We start from the raw sequence: 19,423 nt of genomic DNA, 5'->3' as shown, positions 1-19,423 counted from the left end.
TATGCCTTAGAGACTGCCACCCATATCCTTAACTTAGTCCCTACGAAGAAGGTTGCCAAAACACCTCACGAGATGTGGATATGGAAAGCTCCCTCGTTGGCACATATCAAGGTTTGGGGTTGCGAGGCTTTCGTAAGACGAGAGACTCACGACAAGCTCGAGCCTCATAGTGAGTGGTGTACTTTCATCGGCTACCCGCAGAAATCCTTTGGATATCTCTTCTATAGACCGAGTGACAATGTTGTCTTCATTGAAAGGAGAGAGGTTTTCTGAGAGCGAGAACTCATAAGCCAAGGAGACAGTGGGAGGCAAATCAATCTTGAAGAGATTTAAGAGCTAAGCAATGAAGGAACCTCTAATGTTGGAGCTCAACCCGAGGAGGAAACTCCGGTTGAACCGATTGACGAGTCCTTACCTCTTAGACGTTCCGAAAAAGTTAGGGTTCAACCCCAGTTTTATGGTTTTCATATTATTATGGAAGGGGATACGTTCATTAGCGATAGTACAATAGTGAATTTGGACAAACCTAACAGCTATAAGGAAGCCATGGAAGGCCCGAAGTCTGCAAAATGGAAAGAGGCAACGGACAACGAGATTCAGTCCATGTATGACAACCAAGTTTGGAATTTGGTTGACCATGTGCCCGGACGTAAGATGATCGGGTGCAAATGGATCTTCAAGAAAAAGACCAACATGGATGGGAATGTGCACACATATAAGGCGTGATTGGTTGCGAAGGGCTTCACTCAAGCTCCTGGAGTTGACTATGATAAAACCTTCTTGCCAGTTGCTAAAATAAAGTCTATTAGGGTGATGTTGGCCATTGCTGCATTTCATGATTATGAAATATGGAAAATGGATGTCAAAACCGCTTTCCTTAATGGGAAGTTGGCTGAGGATGTTTACATGGTTCATGCAGAGGGTTTTGTCAATACGAAGCATCCCAATAGAGTGTGCAAGCTTGAGAAGTCCATTTATGGACTTAAGCAAGCGTCTCGTAGATGGAATCTTTGCTTCGATGAGAAAGTCAAAGAATTTGGGTTTATACAAAGCAAAGATGAATCATGTGTATATGTCAAAGCCAATGGGAGTATAGTTAGCTTCCTCATATTGTATGTCAATGACATACTACTCATAGAAAACGACATCCCGACACTATAGGAAGTTAAGTCCTGGCTCAGGAAGTGCTTCGCTATGAAGGACCTCAGAGAGGCTTCCTATATTTTGGGAATAAGGATAGTGAGAGACCGAAGTAAGAGACTAATAGGACTTAGTCAAAATACTTACTTGGATAAAGTACTAAAACGTTTTAGTATGGAAAACTCAAAGAAGGGAGAGTTACCAATCCAAAGTAATGCCAAGTTGAGTAAGACTCAATGCCCGAGTACCGAAGTCGAGATAGCAGAAATGATCTGAGTACCATACGCTTCCGCAGTTGGCTCGATTATGTATGCTATGAATTGTACTCGCCTTGATGTGGCCTTCGCTTTGAGCATGGTCAGTAGATATCAAGGGAAACCTGGCAGAGCGCATTGGACCGCAGTCAAGAACATTCTTAAGTACCTTCGGAGGATGAAGGAATGGTTTCTAGTCCTCGGAGGGAGTGATGACTTAAAAGTGTGAGGGTATAGTGACGCCAGTTTTCAGACCGACAGGGACAACTACCATTCACAGTCAAGCTTGGTCTTTACCCTTAATGGAGGAACAGTGACTTGGAAAAGTTCCAAGCAAGAAACCATAGCTGATTCAACATGCGAATCAGAGTACATTGCAGCGAGCGAAGCGTTAAAGGAGGCGATATGGTTGAAGAACTTCATTGGAGACCTTGGAGTTGTACCTGCCATAAAGGAGCATATGGAAATTTTCTGTGATAATGAAGGAGCGGTTGCCTTGACCAAGGAACCGAGGTATCATGGTAGATCTCGACATATCGACAGAAAATATCACTTTATTCGACATCGGGTAGAAGAAGGACTCCTCAGAGTAAAGAAGGTATCGTCAAAGGATAACCCAGCAGATCCGCTTACGAAGGGACTGAGTAGGGTTAAGCACTTACAGCACGTTAGGAGCATTGGGCTGAAGGACGATATTAGTTTAGATTAGATAGTTTAGAAATGTGTAATAGGTAAATGTAATTGACATTTGATGATTAAATAAAGGTGTATTATTTATAAGTAAAGTTACTGTCTTATGTTGATTGTTTAGCTATTCTTTCACTTGCATGTTTTGACTTCCTGAATAATTGAGATATTTAAGAATAATCAAATTATTCGAACAGTCCACAGTCGTTCATATGTAGGAAGTAGGTATGAATGAAGACTGTCATGAATAGGTGTGTAGATTGTCTAAAAGGTATTAGAAATAGCAAAGGTTTACTACAACATTCATGAGTGCTGATGAACAAGTTTTGAGCATTGGAATAAACCCACACTTGCTGGAATCACTTCATGGAATTTATCACGAGTGATCGCAAGACGATAATATCATATGGTCTTAAAACCTAGATATATGGTTTATTGTTGGTTGATTGGTTGTGCCTTGATAATGCGAAAACGCATTAGTAACTTGATGTCATAAAACGCATTGTTGTGTATGATTTGATTATTGAATAGTAAATGCATATAAGTCGAAGTTTATCTGTTCCTTTTATCCTAAGAGGGTAAAAGCGACATTAGGTCCACTCGATGATTTGATTTGACTTATGTGTTGGGCCCGTTCAAGACTGAATTGATGTGTTCAATTAAGTTCTATGTCAAATAAATCCGAGATCGAGAAACAAATTGTTGGACAATAAGTATGACAATGTTCCATGTGATTGTCCGCACGATATGTAGGACAGAGGGCTATACGATCCATTATATAAAGGACAGGTTACTGATAAGATCAAAGTTCAACAGCGTCTTTGAGAGCTACGATTGCTAATTGGAATATGCTTACAGTATAGTTACTAGACTTATCCAAGTGGTAGACTGTTGGATTAGTGTCTAAGCCTGTAACTATATTTGGCAAGTATTTGACCCGGTTGTGCATGGTCGTTTTGGGTTGCCTTCACTATATCAACTTGACAGGGTAATTTATGGAGAGAGAAGATATTATGGTTTATTAATATATTATAAGAATAATATATTAAAAATAGAAATGATATTATTTGATTAATATTAGTCATAGGTTAATTAGGAATTAATATGGGGACTAAAAGAGATTAATTAAATAAAGGGACCTAAACTGTCAATTGTTTGATAGTTGTATCTTGGGCTGGGAAACCTAATGGACTAAGGGGTGAACAAAATTATGATGGGAGTCTATCATATTTTCGTCCATGGCCTTACTCCAGAAGGTTTCATGGGCTGCTTAATGTTTAAGCTATCCATTAGGGTTTTGACTGAAATCCTAGCTGCTCACAGTATAAATAGATCCCCTAGGTTACAAAAATTGGCCACTGCTTCTCCTAGAACCCTTGAGACAATTTTAAGTGCCTCCTTATGTCTCTTAAATACTACGCTCTTGCTAGTTGGTGTTTGTAAGCCATTAGAGGAGTTACACTTGTGACTCTAAGCTCAAGGAAGAAGAAAGATTCAAGCAAGTAACATGAGGTAATCTTCTAGATCTTGTTTGGTCATTATAATTTTGAATTATTATCATTAGCTATAGGGTTAGAAAGTATTGGATGAATGCATGTACAATTAGAGAAACCTAGATGTAAGCATTAGGGTTTGCATGAGCACATAGGATGTTCTTGTGGCTCACACCCATCAAGTTCATGCGGTAGATTGAGTTTGTAAGCAACCAGACCAATTCTAGCAATGATCTAGAATGGTCCAATGTACCTTGGATTTAGCTTGGCACGTTTACCAAAACATATCATTCCTTTCCAGGGTGAGACCTTCAATAGAACACGGTCACCAACATGGAATTCCAAGGGTTTTTGTCGTTTATCCGCATAACTCTTCTGTCTATCTCGAGAAGCTTTCAACCAGTCCCGAATTTGGATAATCTTTTTTTTGGTTTCACGAACAATCTCAGGACCGATTAGAGTACTGTTGGGTACTTGGTTCTTGGCTAGTTACATATCGCCCACTTCAGCCCAGCAAAGAGGAGATCTACAATTACGGCCACAGAGAGCTTCAAATGGAGCAACTTTGATGCTGGTGTGATAGCTATTGTTTTATGAAAATTCAATTAGTGGTAAATGGGTATCCCAATCATTACCAAAATCAATCACACAAGCTTTCAACATGTCTTCTAAAGTTTGAATCGTTTTCTCACTCTGCCCATCAGTTTGTGGGGGGTAGGTTGCACTCATGTCTAACCTGGTTCCCAAGGATTTTTGTAATGACTGTCAGAATATTGAGGTGAATCTACTATCTCTATCAGAGATAATAGATATGGGTACACCATATAGTCGTACAATCTCTCTAATGTATGTTCTGGTTAGCTTCTCCATCTTGTCAGTTTCTTTAGTTGGTAGGAAGTGTGTGGACTTGGTTAATCGGTCGACGATCACCCAACCAGACGAGGAACATGAGATAGGGCAGAATCACACATCCTAAATCTTGTTGAGTCTAAATTATATACCACTCTCGCGTATAAACTTAGCAGCCATAGATTAACCTCATGAGTTCTTAGTCTCTATTCTCGAATTTGTCTTGCGACACAAGTGATCTCCCTATGAGATATATTGGGGGGGTACTTCGGGTGGTTACTGACTTCTGAGACTTCTTTAATGATTTTTGCTTCAAGTTTCCTATCTACTGAGTAGACTAGAAGGGTGTGGTACCCCTCGCATGGGTACTTCTGAAGTTCTGAAGCGAGAGACGATATAAGGGTTTGTATTATGGATTGAAAGAATTTATTTTGACGGTTGATTCAGGGAAAAGTCCTTTTACACAACATATGAATTTTGAATGGTGAGGACCAAGCCAAACCATGTTGGATTATGATGTCGAAACTTATTGATGTAATAGATATTAAATCAATTCGGAAGAAAAGATTATCAGGATGATGTGTTAATTAGTACACATATGTTTTCAGTGCCTTCATTTTTGTCCTTAATATTATTACCACAAACTTTTTGATCTGAAATTAACGGGCACTAACAATACGTGGGTCTTGATAATTTAAAATAATGAACTTTCATGAAATGATCCCTACTAGGTCTCTCTATAACCGCTTGGTGTACACAAGTCATATATAATTAAGATTAGAAAGACAGTTAACTGAGTGACCCTGCCCTATATCCCCAACCAAACAAGGAACAGGAAATGAGGCGAAATCACTTATCTCTAAGTCTACAAATCTTAATTATAAATGACTCTAATGTATACACTAAGCCATCATAACTTACATGTTAGGGTTCCGAGTTTTATATGAGTGTTGTGATTTGGTTCGAAAGAGAGAGTAATTACAATTATGATTAATTATTGGGGTTTGGAAGTGTACCAAAAATATAGCAGGGTTCTTTGATGTCTCCCCGTGCTCTGGGGTTAAACTCCTCCTGCTCCCTCATCATTCTTCTCTGTTGGACAGTCCCTTTTGAAATGTCCTATTGCACCACATAGATGGCAAAATGGACTAACTCCAACATTAGTGGTTGAAGTGATGAACTCGAACAGAGTCCTACAGATGTGGGCAGTGTGCCCCTTCATGTTGCATTTATTACAATGCAGAACTCGACAAACTCCATACTAATGGTAGTTTCACTTGCTGTAGTGTGGGAGGTTTCCTAAGTATGGTGTGGTCGATGTTGGGATAGCAGGGCTGATAGGGGTATTGGCTACTCTAGTTTGTTGCCCTTTGGTAGGTCCTTGAGTTAAACTACTCCCTTTCTCGTTGTCGAACTTTCGCTTCAGGATATTAGGCTTGAGTTCCGGAGTGTCTTCATAAGCAAAGACTCATTGTTGTACTTGGTTATCACCACGATCGGGATTGCCGATAGCATTACCACTAACATTTGTGTTGTTAGAATTAAGGTGCGCCATGACAGATGCTATGGCTGTTGTGACTGCAACTTGAAACATAGCCGAATCTATCTGAAGAATTGGTGTTTTGCCGGTAGGTTGGTTACATTTCTTCGGAGGCATGATTCTACTACACGATGAGAAAACGAGCTTGTAAGAAATGATGATTGTATCTAGATGTATTCTAATCATTTATATATACATATAAATTTGTCGTTTTGTTATTCGGTTCTCAATGTTTCGACCTACATCCCTATGATGCAGTCCTGGTAAAGAGCAGAAGTAAGTTTTTAGAATGGTTATAAACCTAGTGTCATCTGAATTAAGTTATCTTTGACTGGTGGATACCATGTTCCAACTTTCGAAAGATTTGAAAACAATTCATAATAGAGTCTACAAGGAATTGACTTATGAATTTTTAGAAATAATCACTCTCAATTGAGATATCGCGATCCGACTTACTGTTATTAGTCGTAACAGGAGAAAGCGATAAGCTTAATACCTAACGTGAGTAGTAATAATCACTAACTCTCTATGTTGAATCGATTTATTACTTATTAATGTGATGCAAATAAGCACTCAAACACTTCGCATGTTTCATGTGTGGTTTTCCTTTGTTCTCTATTCTTCTCCTGGTGGTAAAGATTTGTTCTCTCTATATGGTGTCCTTCTCCTCTGTAGGTATATTAATTTCATGTGTCGTCTTACTTCAGATTCTAACACTAATCCTCATTACTTCAATATGGAGAGTTTGAATCTCGAAAGTACATGCGAACCTCTCATCAGTGCTCTTAATAAGGTAAAGGCATTTGGTCGTTTCTATAGTTTCTTTACTCCTCATTTGTTTCTTTCTCGGAATCCTCCAAATGAAACTATGTTGGATCCTCGTTGATTCCTTTATTGGTTGTTGTAGTGAGGTGGTTACATTTATCTAAGTGATTTACACGAGAATGGGAATATGTAAAGAATCTATGATATTAATAAAACATTTTCGTTACAAATACAATTTTACGAGGATGATCCATTTCAGTCTTTCTATAATCACATAGTGTGTACTGGTTATATATAATTTAGATCAAATAGACCTTCGAATAAGTGATCCTACTCTAAAACAACATCCAAACAAGGAAACGAAGTAGAGTGAAAATCACATATTCTAAGTCTATAGAATCTCAACTATATATAACTTTAACGTATACGCTTAGTAATTATAGACCTAGCAGAATGGGTCTTTTAATTTTTTTACAAAAGCTATTTATGGTGCCTAAAATACTCCTATTGTATTTTAATCATATGATTGATTCTTGAACTTCTAAATTTTCAGTTTTGTTTCTATAGCATCATAAAATACTCATATAGTATTTTAAACTTTATGTTTGATTCTAGTATTCTTCTGGTGCCTAGGTAAGTTTTAGACTTGTTGCAACACTACAGTCACTCTCAAACACATGTTGGTCATATCTCAAATAAATATAGTTGATAAGGCTATATTGATCTCAGATAAAATTACATAACCATCCAGGTTTGACTGTAAGTCCAACATCCAAATACTTTTGTTTTGTTCTTCTTATGATACTCGTTCTAGTATATATATATATATATATATATATATATATATATATATATATATATATATTCTTCATGTACTTATACTTTTATAAAATATTGTTATATTTTAAAGTATAACTCTTGGTCAGAGTGTTTTTATCCCAATGTGTTTATAGTTGTATATCTTTTATGACTGATATATTGAGTTCACTATAAACAATGCTCTGATACCAATCTGTCACACCCCCAAACCGGAACGGCGGAAACGTTCGTGGATGGATGACTTCATGTGTAGTATCACAACAATGCACAATATTAATCAAAGTACAATATTCATTTCATTGATAAAACATAACTTTACATTTGTGTTAAAATCGTTGAATATTTGACACCAAAAAGTATAATTAAAAGACATAATTATATGGAACTATGTCCTCCTCAGAACTTGTGGGTACCTATTTAACGATTTCCTGAAAATACAAGTAGTTTTGAAAAGAGTGTCAACAATTAAGTTGGTGAGTTCATAAATATGTTTGCAACTGGAATATGTTTTCTTGTATATTGATAAAGTGAACGTGTTTTACCCAGAAAATCCTATATTTTCTGCTATGTTATACTTTAAGTAAAATGTATAATGATTTCTAAAATAACAACTTGTAAAATGTAGTTTAATTCTCATAAAACCTTGAAAATTATGCTTTCTCTGAATTGAAGTAGTATTATATGTTTATACTTGTAAGATATTGTATTATAGTTTTATGATTAAATAAAACTATGTGAAGTGTTACTTATTCATACAATAATCATTTTGTTCAATACCAAATTGTAAGTTATCATAACTATGTTTGATGACCTAGGATCGCCTAAAAGACGACATTCTTCAGGCGTCGAAATATGGTACGCCACTTGTCACCACAGGTCTGTTGACCTAGCTGTTGCAAGCAGCTCTAGTGTGGGATTGTCAGTCCCGTATACTGAAACGTCACACTCTCCCTCAAGGAGACTCTGGTTATAATTTTTAGGAATTTTGTTTTATACTTAAATAAGTACTTGAAGCATGTCTCACAAGTGCCATATCGATGATTACATGTAGAATAACAAAAAGTTACTTTGTAATAACTATACTGAAATTAAGTTTCATAAACTATATAAAATATAGTTTTATATGTTTGTTTCTTAGTAAAGTATTCTGTTTGTTTTTTTATAATGTTGTCTGCTTGTTTTCCATCATGTATTCTATTTGTATTCTGTTATATATTATGTTAGTTTTCCTGTTATGTACTTTGAAACTTGAAACCAATGAATGACTCATCTAAACTATACCTATTATAGTTTATCTGTTTGTTTTACTGTAATAACCTGTAATACTGTTATTCCAAGAAATTCTCTATTTGTACCCATGTATTATCAAATAATTTGAAAATCATTTTTATATAAATGTAATATTTATATTGTAGCACCCGTGTAACGACCCGTCCCCGGTATGATGATTCCATAGTATTTAATTAGAAGTTTGCAAGAGGGACTCGGCGAGTTCATAGCCTGACTCGCCGAGTAGGGACGGGATTTCGAGCACGTGTTAGTCGGCGACTCGGCGAGTCCATATTTGGGACTCGGCGAGTCTGCCTGCCTGGGAGAAACCCTAAATCCCCGGGTTGCTAACTATTTAATCCACCTTATAGCCCCCAATCTCGCCTCCTTCACCCTCAGAAAGCTGTGAGAAAACCCTAATCCATCCTTGAGTGATCTAAGTGTTCTTGTGTTAAATTTTGAAGGCTTGAAGAAGGAGAAGAAGAAAGGAGCAAGGAGAAGAGGTGTAGAGCAAAGATCCAAGGGCAAATCAGAGTTCTTTGAGGTATTCTTCGGATTCCATCCTGTTTTATGCTTTTAACCTCCATTAGAACTCTTCTAGATCTAGTTTGATGCTTCTCTCAAGCCTTATGATTGTATGGATGCCCTATTATGTCGAGATATCCTTAGATCTGTTCATTTAGGAGTTGTAGAGCCCAGATCTATTGCCTTTTTGAAGTTATCTTGCATGAAAACCCTAGATCTAGCCTTTATTATGCTTTTTGAGCCATTTTAGCTTCATGGATGCATATGGGCACGTAAAGATAGAATCTTTACGTGCTAATCGAGTTAAGGGAGTCCAGATCTATTAGTTTTATACACTGGATTCAAGCAGAATCGAGTTTTAAGTTGCTGCATGCAAGCGACTCGGCGAGTCGGAAGAACGACTCGGCGAGTCGAGTCGCGAGTCCCCATTTTTCCTCTTTTTAGTGATGAAGAGTGGAAGCCTGTGAGTAGTAGAGTGGACTTAGTGAGTCGGAGAGTAGACTCAGTAATGGAGGGACTCGGCGAGTTGTTCATACAACTCGGCGAGTCCAAGGCAATCTTCTTAAGCTCAAGAACAACTCGTCGAGTTGTTCATATGACTCGGCGAGTCGGATGAAGATTGTCTGAGTTCTGGGATAGAGAGAGTACTCGTCGAGTCGATGCCATACTCGACAAGTAGCCACGAGTGGGGTTGTGAAATGAGATTAGAGACTCGGCGAGTTGGTGGCCCAACTCGGCGAGTCAGGTCAACTGTGGGTTGACTTTAACCGGGAGGGTTGACTTTGACCAAGGGTAAAAGAGTCATTTTACCCCAGTGCAGTGTTTAGTATTTGATTGAGTGTGTTTATGGCCTTGTAGCCGGGGAGATACCGGAGTAGCAGCAGTTAGCTTCCAGAGCCATTCACACAGCAGCCAGTTCACGAGGTGAGTTTCCTTCCAGTAGTAACGGGTCTAAGGCCACAATGCCGGCCCGTTTAACTAGCAGTCAGCTTCGGACCTCGATCCGAGGTAGTAGTTAGTATGTTTGATGCCTTCGTGGTTCAGACAGGATATGTGTTTATGCCAGTTGATATGTTTATGCTATGCTCAGTCAGCTTCGGACTTCGGTCCGATGTAGGGGACAGAGGTCCAGTCAGCTTCGGACTCCGGTCCGATGTAGGGGACGTAGGTCCCAGTCAGCTTCGGACTTCGGTCCGATGTCTCAGTCAGCTTCGGACTTCGGTCCGATGTCCTAGTTAGCTTCGGACTCGGTTCGATGTAGGGGACGAAGATCGCAGTCAGCTTCGGACTTCAGTCCGATGTTCCAGTCAGCTTCGGACTCCGGTCCGATGTAGGGGGCAAGGCCCCGGTTAGTCGGACTTCGGTCCGATGCAGTGGGCAAGGCCCAGTATGTGCTTTATATGTTTGTGTGGTATGTGGTAGTTTGGGGGAGCTCACTAAGCTTCGTGCTTACAGTTTCAGTTTTGGTTTCAGGTACTTCCGCAAGCAGAGGGAAGGGCTCGGGATGATGGCATCGCACACACCACAGCCACAGTTTTTATCCTGGGAGTTGATCAGTTATCTTATATATGTTTTGATACAGTCATGACACCGTTTTCTCATTTGTATTTTAGTATGGTTTTGAGATTTGCAACGCATGGTTTTATTATGATATACTCCGTTTTATTATTATGGTTATATTAAAAATGAAATTTTCGGGCCGTATTTTTTGGGTCGTTTCAACCCGGTTCCTAGTATGTATTTCATTCAAGTATTTTTCATAATTTGGACGAAGGCTCGGCGAGTTGATGACCCAACTCGTCGAGTAGTAGCGGTTTGGACTCGGGGGTTAAGTGGCGGACTCGTCGAGTCGGCGACATGACTCGACGAGTAGAGCTGGGCAAAACCCTAATCCAAGGGTTTGCACCCTATTTAAACATCTTATTCAGCCTCCCTCGTCCCTTATGCTCTCAGAACCCCCTCACATCAAACCATAATCGTTCTTGGTGAAGATCTAAGGCCTTTTTGGTGAATCTTGGTGGTTTGTAGTGGCAAGAAGGAAGGGGAAGCTTGAGGAATCAATAGGTTGGATAGAGGAGTCAAACTTGTGCATCATCTACAGTTCTTGGAAGGTATAAAGTCGACACCTTGCTCCTTCTTGTATTAGATCCCTTTTGGGGAAGATTTAGGGCTTTTATAAGCTATTCTTGGTGACCAACCATGATTGCAAGCATGGTGGAGGTTAAGGTTTCAGATCCAGGCTCATTAAAGGGTTAGAAGGTAGAAAGGGATTGCCTATGCGCCCATGGAAAGCCCCATGCAACCCAAGAGCTCCTTTTAGGGTCTTTTTAGCTCATATCCTATGCATGCACGTAAAGTTTGTAACTTTACGTGCTAGATTGATCTTAGGAGCCTAGATCTATCATTTGGACAAGTGTTGTACATCAGAAATCGAGAAATGAGACTTGGAAAACATCGACTCGGCGAGTTATTCTTGGGACTCAGCGAGTCCGAGGCTTGACTTCCCTTTTTCTGTTAGGGTTCAAACGAACCCAGTAAGTGTTAGATTGGCCTTAGAAGGGTCCGGGGGAGTGACCCAATGCATTGGACTTAGACACAGACCTGGAGTTCATAGGGCTCGACGAGTGCATGAGAAGACTTGGCGAGTCCAATGCAATCTCCCAACTGTTGAAGATGGACTCGACGAGTTGTTCATACAACTCGGCGAGTCAAGGACAGGACTTGTTTGTAGGATGAGGATGAACTCGACGAGTTGTTCATACAACTCGGTGAGTCAGATGAAGGTTCATTCGAGGTTGTTTTAGAAGGAGAACTCGTTGAGTCATTGCTAAACTCGACGAGTAAAAGCATGAAGAAGGACAAATGAAGGGTAGGGACCCGACGAGTTGGTGGCCCAACTCGGCGAGTCAGGTCAACTGGAAGTTGACTTTGACTTGGTCAGGGGCAAAATAGTCATTTTACTCTAAGAACTGTTATCAGTGTCTGAATAAGTGTTTTATGGGAATTATAGCCGGAGGATCACCGGAGCAGCAGTCATACATCTTTTGATCAGCTTTTCAGCAGTCATCCTTACGAGGTGAGTTACCTTCCAGTAGGGGTGGGTCTAAGGCACCAATGTCGGCCCACGAGTAGGTGATTATGGTTGAGATGATTATCTTTGTGATAATTGTCTAGTTGCTATATATGTGCTAAGAATGTGTTCAGTAGTAGTAGGGCACACTAGCCCTGGTTACCGGTTGAAAGATACTGAGGACAATTACCGGTTGAAAGATACCGAAGGGGTTGATAAAACCCATGCATGTATAGTAGTATTATTTTGATAGGTCATTATGTGACTCGGTTTGCCTATATATGTTATTATGAAACCAATATGTTATGACCTGTAATATGTGACAGGGATAGGGGTGAAATATTTCCCAGATACTGGTTGAAAGATACCGAAGGGTAGGTTAGTTCCCAGGTACCGGTTGAAAGATACCGAAGGGGAGAGTAGCTCTCGGTTACCGGGTTAAAGATACCGAAGGGGAGAGTAGCTCCCGGTTACCGGTTGAAAGATACCGCAAGGGAGGATAGTTCTCGGTTACCGGTTGATAGATACCGAATGGGAGGATAGTTCCCAGTTACCGGTTGAAAGATACCGAAGGGGAGGGTAGCTCCCTGTTACCGGTTGAAAGATACCGAAAGGGAGGGTAGCCACCGGTTACCGGTTGAAAGATACTGATGATTATGTGCTATGGGTATTATGGGGGAACTCACTAAGCTTCGTGCTTACAGTTTCTGTTTTGGTTTCAGGTACATCTTTGTCTAAGGGGAAGGAGCCGGCGGTGTAGCACCGCATCACACACATACACACACATGATTTCTGCATGGAGCTTCCTGGGAATGTACTTTGATTTACTTTACAGTTTCTGTTTTGGTTTCAGGTACATCTTTGTCTATATGAATGTTTTTATACCGATGGTTTTATGTTATAACTTATTTAAAAACGAAATTTTTGGCCTTGAATTTTGGGATGTTACAAGTTGGTATCAGAGCCCTGGTTTGAGGGATTCGGACAAACCCTCGGGGGTGTTTGGGCTCAAACCGTGGGGCTAAAGGATTTTTTTTAAGAAATGGTTTTCTAAATCTAAGAAAAAAAGTTTGAGAAAGAACAAGGTGTGTGATGCATGCGACCGGCCGAGCTCAAGTAAGTTTCCCCAAGATACCCATACTTGTTATGTTATGTTATATGATATATGACTTTGAGAACTGCATGCTAGATTAGGGCTAAGGATATAGAAGGATGCCTTTTATGCCTGATATATGTTTCTGAGAACTGCATGCTAGATTAGGGCTGAGGATCTAGGAAGGATGCCTTATATGCCTGTTGTATGAGCTGCATGCTAGGACTACCTAGTCAGCAGTAGGATGGCCTAGTTAGATATTGCTTGATATGGTTACTCGATGCACGAATGCTGCTTGCTTTGTGCTACAGGGGTCCTGGCTAACTTCAACTAACTAGTGAGCGGATATGTAACAGTATCTGCAAGCTAGTTAAGGGAGGATGGTAAGGTCTCCTGGTGCAGCTAATGGCGGAGAGTAGGTCGGAGAGTGCCCTAGAGAAGCCTAGGATGAGAATATTTGGAAAGGGATATTGGTTACAAATATAATTGTGATTAAGTAGACCTTTGATTAAATAACTTTACCCCAAGTCCACAACCAAACAAGGAACAGGAAATGAGGTCAATTTACATATTCTAAATTTTTTGAATCCGAATTATATAATTTACATAGATATAAATATGTAATTTTTAACAATTATAACAATTTGAAATATAATACAACATTTAAAAATCTTTTGAGATATTAACAAAATTTTATTGTGTGTCACTTGTATTCCCCCCCCCCCCCCTAAAATAGTTAAAAATCATAAAAATATAGGGGCATGAACTCACTTGATAGGTGGTGATTCGGGCAGAGTTTCGTTTCTTAGAAGGGAGTTTTCTTGATGTAACTGAGAGTTTTTGATGAAAAGCTGGCTTCACTCGGGCAGAGTTTCAACTCAAAATTGAGGACTTCAGGACTTCGGGGCTTGCTTCAGGTGGTATGGAGGTACCCGGGACTTCTGAGGGTTTAGAAAGGCTTAAAGGAGTGTTTAAGTGGTGAGAGGATTTGAAAGTTCTAAAAAAACCCAGAGGCCTCGCATCCTGTTTATAGGAGGGTTTGGTCCTCGGTACACTGGGCGTAATATTCACGTACACTGGGCCTACTACTGAAAACCCCAGTACGTTGGGTTTACTTCTTGTATGCGGGGCGTACTAGTTGGATTCTTATCCAATCTTCGGACGTGACGAGGCTACGAGGTACGCGTCAAAGCTCGTCTCATTACGTTGGGTGTAATCTTTTCGTACACTGGGCGTAGTGGCCACCTTGCTTCGGACACATCGATTGAGCGATATACGTGTCATTTGCAAAGAAAGAGGCTATGTGGTCAATCCGACGCCTTGCTTCCGAGTATGTTGGGCGTACTCTTGTATGTGGGGCGTACTTCTCTTTTTCAAACTTCAAAAATTCATACTACCTCCGTCCCAAATTGATAGTCCACTTTTCACTTTTGAAGTCTTTTTTCTTCAACTTTGACCTTAAATATTTTGTTTTTGCTAGATAATACTTGATGAAAAATATATGAATGGGTTGTATTTTAAATATTTTTTCATTTTTATAAGTTTTATCAAGTAATATATAACACAATTAAAAATATTTAAGGTCAAAGTTAAAGAAAAAAGACTTTAAAAATCAAAAGTGGACTATCTTTTTGGGACGGAGGGAGTATCTTTTACATACGGACTCCTTTTATTACGTTCTTTATATCCACGCGTAGGTGAGACAATGCTCTACAACTTTTGTTTAGACTTCGTTGACTAATTTTGACTTTATTTTTAAAGTTATATTTTTAACAGGCTGGGACAGGAAAAGTCCGTTAAAAATTCATAACTTCTTCATCTGACGACCGTTTTCATTTGTCTTTTTACCGTTGTATTTACTTTGATAAGATCTTTGATTCTCGTTTAGGTTGTTTTGGCCAAAAGTTGATCGAACTAAATTTCAAGTTTCGGGTTGTGTACTGTTGTGTCGAAATTTAGAAAAATCATAACTTCTTCATACGAAGTCAGATTTAGATGTTCTTTTTATGGATACTCTCGGTTTAACGTATACTATAACTTTCATTTAGATGGTTAAGGCTAAAAAGTATTTTATTGAAAATTCACTTTTTACGTTAAACAGTGTTTTGCTGGTTTTGTCGCGGACCTACGATATGTCATAACTTCTTTGTTATAAGTCCGGTTTTGTTTTTCTTTATATTTTTAGAATCCTTGTTACAATCTCTACCACCTTATTCATCCCAATTAAGATTATTGAACTATTTATTTTGTGGGTCGATTATGTATACAAAAATTTCTCTTTTTTATTTTAAAAAGAACTACAAATTGATCTATACTATTACATAGATTCGAAATAACGGGTTGTTATACAAATTGCTTACGCCCAATCCCCCGCTCGGATACCCTGAGCCTTCCCATAATTCCACTAGACACCAACCCAATGTATTGCTACCCATTTAAACATCCTATAATACATAAGCTAAAGCAAATAATGCACAACATTACACAATGTAGTGAGAAAATTACCTCAAGTAGCATAGTAAACCTCAAACTACGGCCTATAACCCATTCACAACAATTCACCCGTTTAACACTCCTGAGAATAGAAATCATTATTAAAAATGGCCACCATTCACCCTAAGAATATAATTAAATTGCGGCCCATACTAGACTCAAAATCTGAACTTTGAGAGTTTATGGATCCTAAATCTGATTCCCGACTATTTTTCTGGAATTCTTATAAGACAGGGGAAGAATAAACATTTTTGATAATTTCCCAGCTTTGACTTATTGGATTAATTAGGCATCTTAACCCAATAAGTCACTACAATGACTCCAAACACTGAAAATTTATGTGTTAATAGTAGATATGTAGCCTTGAGTCAAAATGGCTATCCCGACATTAAATCATGATTCAAAGTATACAACTTTAACAAGAAAACTAAAGGATAATGCCTTATTAGTAAAATCATCGAACTAGTGTTTGATTGCTTCTTATCAAAGACAAAAATAAGGACCTAACTTGAACATCACCCACAATCACCCTAAGGAAGTGGCTGATGACTAATGGCGGAAAACTATAACATCCCGAGATTTCATAGGTATTTGCAAACCCTCTTCTATCATGACTTTGTCAATTATAGTCCTTAGGATTGACAATTAAGATCCAAGATAAGTTTAAGGGACAAACTTGCAATTTTGGGCTAAGAGGGGGTACGTTGCGCGTACATAATTGTACGCTGATATTGCCATATTTATACTTATTTTTAGGCAATAATTAAGTACATTTTTGTTTACAATAATGATACTTATGACTTTAAATTGTTATTTTCAGTCAATATAAAGGATTTTCAAAGAAAGGGACCAAAAGTGCCAAACTGTGGAACATGGGAGGCTTGGAAGGCAAGAAAAGAATAAATTTACGATAAACACTCAGTTTACGACATGGCAATCAAGCCCACGACATGGCACGGGTGTTCCAGAAGATAAACATCGCGATGCGGAGGATTTTCTTGAAGGATACGGATTGCTTGAAGCCCACGACGTGGCACATCTGGCCACGACGTGGCGTGGGGTTTTTGAGGATTATATAAGTCCTCCTGATTATTAAGAAAAGAGAAGCTTTTGGCAGAAGAAAAAGAGTTCCAGGAGACGAATAAGAACGAAAGAAAGGTTCTGGAAGAGGGTTTTCAACACCAAAAGAAGTAAAGGTTTATATTTTAGTTATATAAGAACATGTCTTTCGTTAGTTTTAGCTGTGTTGATTTATCTGCTATGATGAGCAGCTGAATCTAGCTACTCTTGTTTAGCTAGATGAAGCTTTGAACTTATGAATAGTTATATGTTTATGTATTGAATTTAGTTGGTAAAGAAATTGCTTGTGTTTGATTTGTATAGCCTAGCATGCTATTACTCGTTTATCCAATTGCTTGATTGCATGTTCTGTGTAGCTTAGTGACCATTAAACTGCATGAACCTATTTACCTAATAATTTAGTGAACGTTGAATTGTTAGAGCTAGGATTGCCCAATCTTAGTTAGCAATTAGAATAAATAAAGCTTAGCTGTGCTAGAGAACGTGTATTGTGACCATAATTGCGTTTATACAACAAATCTTACATAGCATATTTACATTCATAATTAGTTCTGTGTTTAATTATGTGTGAACATACATGGTTTGACATGAATTAGTTAATTATTGGTAAGATAGAACTAAATTACTAATACAACGAAAAACCAACTTAATAATCCGTAATCATTAGCTAGCCATAAGGGAGAAGTGGATTCAAAACTAAACAAGAGTGTGTTTTTATTTATTGAATTTGATTTAAGTTCATCTGATCTTGTAAAACCAGATAAAACCCCTTATTAAACTTGTTAATAAATTAGGTTAATTTAATAGTAAGTAAATTAATTAGAACACCGTTCCCTGTGATCGACACCCGACTTACCCAAGCTATACTGTAATCTGACTAGGTACACTCCCTATAAGTGCATAGTTAGTTAAGTTTGTTAGGTTATAAATATTAAAATTAGTGAGTACTTTTATGCACATCAAGTTATTGGCGCCATTGTCGGGGAATGGCTTAGTTTTTAGCTTATTTATTTGCATTAAATTGATCGATCCTTCCTGTGGAGTAAAAACCCACAAAAAGTTAATTTTTCAGCAAAATAATTTTTTCTGTTATTCACAGAGTCCACGACGTGGCACTACTCTGGCCACGACGTGGACAGTTAAAAACTAGATTTTTTAGTTTGAAGTTAGTTTTTCTTATTTTAGTTCAGTTTTACGTTTTTAGTTTAGCAAGTTGCAGGAGTTCATGACCAGAAGCTCAAACACACACTTGGTGCCACCACTGGAAGATCCCGAATCTGCACTTCATAAGAAAAAGACGCCCTTGCAAGAACTGAAGTCAGCCTTTTCTAGGAAGTCGGGAAAGAAGACAGGAGAGTCAAGTTTATCAGCGAAGCACAAGAGCAATCTTGAGCATTTGGATCATACACCCGTCCAGACCGAGTCCGAAAGCGAGACCGAGCCAGAATTTGGGAGCCGAGAACGAGCCAAGGAACACACAAGCGAACCCAAGAACGAGCCAAGGAACGAGATGGCAGCGATTGAAGAAATGTCCATGGGAGCTTACAAGAAGCGGATCCGAGAGGATATGGGTCCCGGTTTAGTCCAACCCGCAATACCTGCCACTGCCACATTCGAGCTGAAGGGACACATACTAACCGCACTGAAGGACATCCCATTTTTCGGGAAAGATCATGAGGATGCTTTTAAGCATCTAGATGAAGTCAATGACATTGCAGATTACTTCAATGTCCCAAATGTCAACAGAAACACAGTCTTGCTTAGGATGCTTCCCATCACTTTCAAAGGAGCTGCTAAGGAGTGGTTGAAAGCATTCCCACCAGGTACAATCACCACTTAGGCTCAAATGCGTGAGCAATTTCTGGACCAGTTTTGCCCGCCATCCAAGATATCCAAACTCAAGAAGGCAATAGCCAACTTTGAGTAACGGCCGGGGGAGTCACTATATGAAGCATGGGAAAGGTACAAGGGCTTGCTCAGAAATTGCCCTCAACATGACCTAAATGTGCAGCAAGAGATGTCAATCTTTTATGATGGGGTCAATGTGATGACAAGACAACTCCTTGATTCTCAAGGACCATTGACAAAGAAAAATCCAAGGGAGGTTAAGGAGCTAATTGAAGAATTCACGAAACACTCTTGCGAATACCACAACCCAAGGCAAGATGGAATCAAAGGCGGTGGAGGGGCCCAAACTGAAGAAATTGTAGCTGTCATGGCCATGCTGAATAACATGGATCGCAGGATAACACAAATGGACCAGTCGATACATGCCATAAGAGTGGGGTGCGAGAGATGCAGTGGTCCACACTTGACCAAGGACTGCAATATAGATGAGTTTGGGAA

General features: G+C 39.1%; 1 non-coding gene across 1 annotated transcript; it reads right to left on the bottom strand.

The window, feature by feature from the left end:
* Positions 1-18,971: 18,971 nt before the first annotated feature.
* LOC111915772 (small nucleolar RNA R71) lies at positions 18,972-19,078 on the bottom strand. Its single transcript, XR_002858270.1, has one exon. It is a non-coding gene; the product is annotated as a small nucleolar RNA R71 (small nucleolar RNA).
* Between the last annotated feature and the right edge of the window lie 345 nt (positions 19,079-19,423).

This window comes from Lactuca sativa, chromosome 1, assembly GCF_002870075.4.
Source record: "Lactuca sativa cultivar Salinas chromosome 1, Lsat_Salinas_v11, whole genome shotgun sequence".
Taxonomy (NCBI): domain Eukaryota; kingdom Viridiplantae; phylum Streptophyta; class Magnoliopsida; order Asterales; family Asteraceae; genus Lactuca; species Lactuca sativa.
Note: the sequence above shows the minus strand (reverse complement) of the source record. Positions and strands in the feature narration are given on the sequence as shown.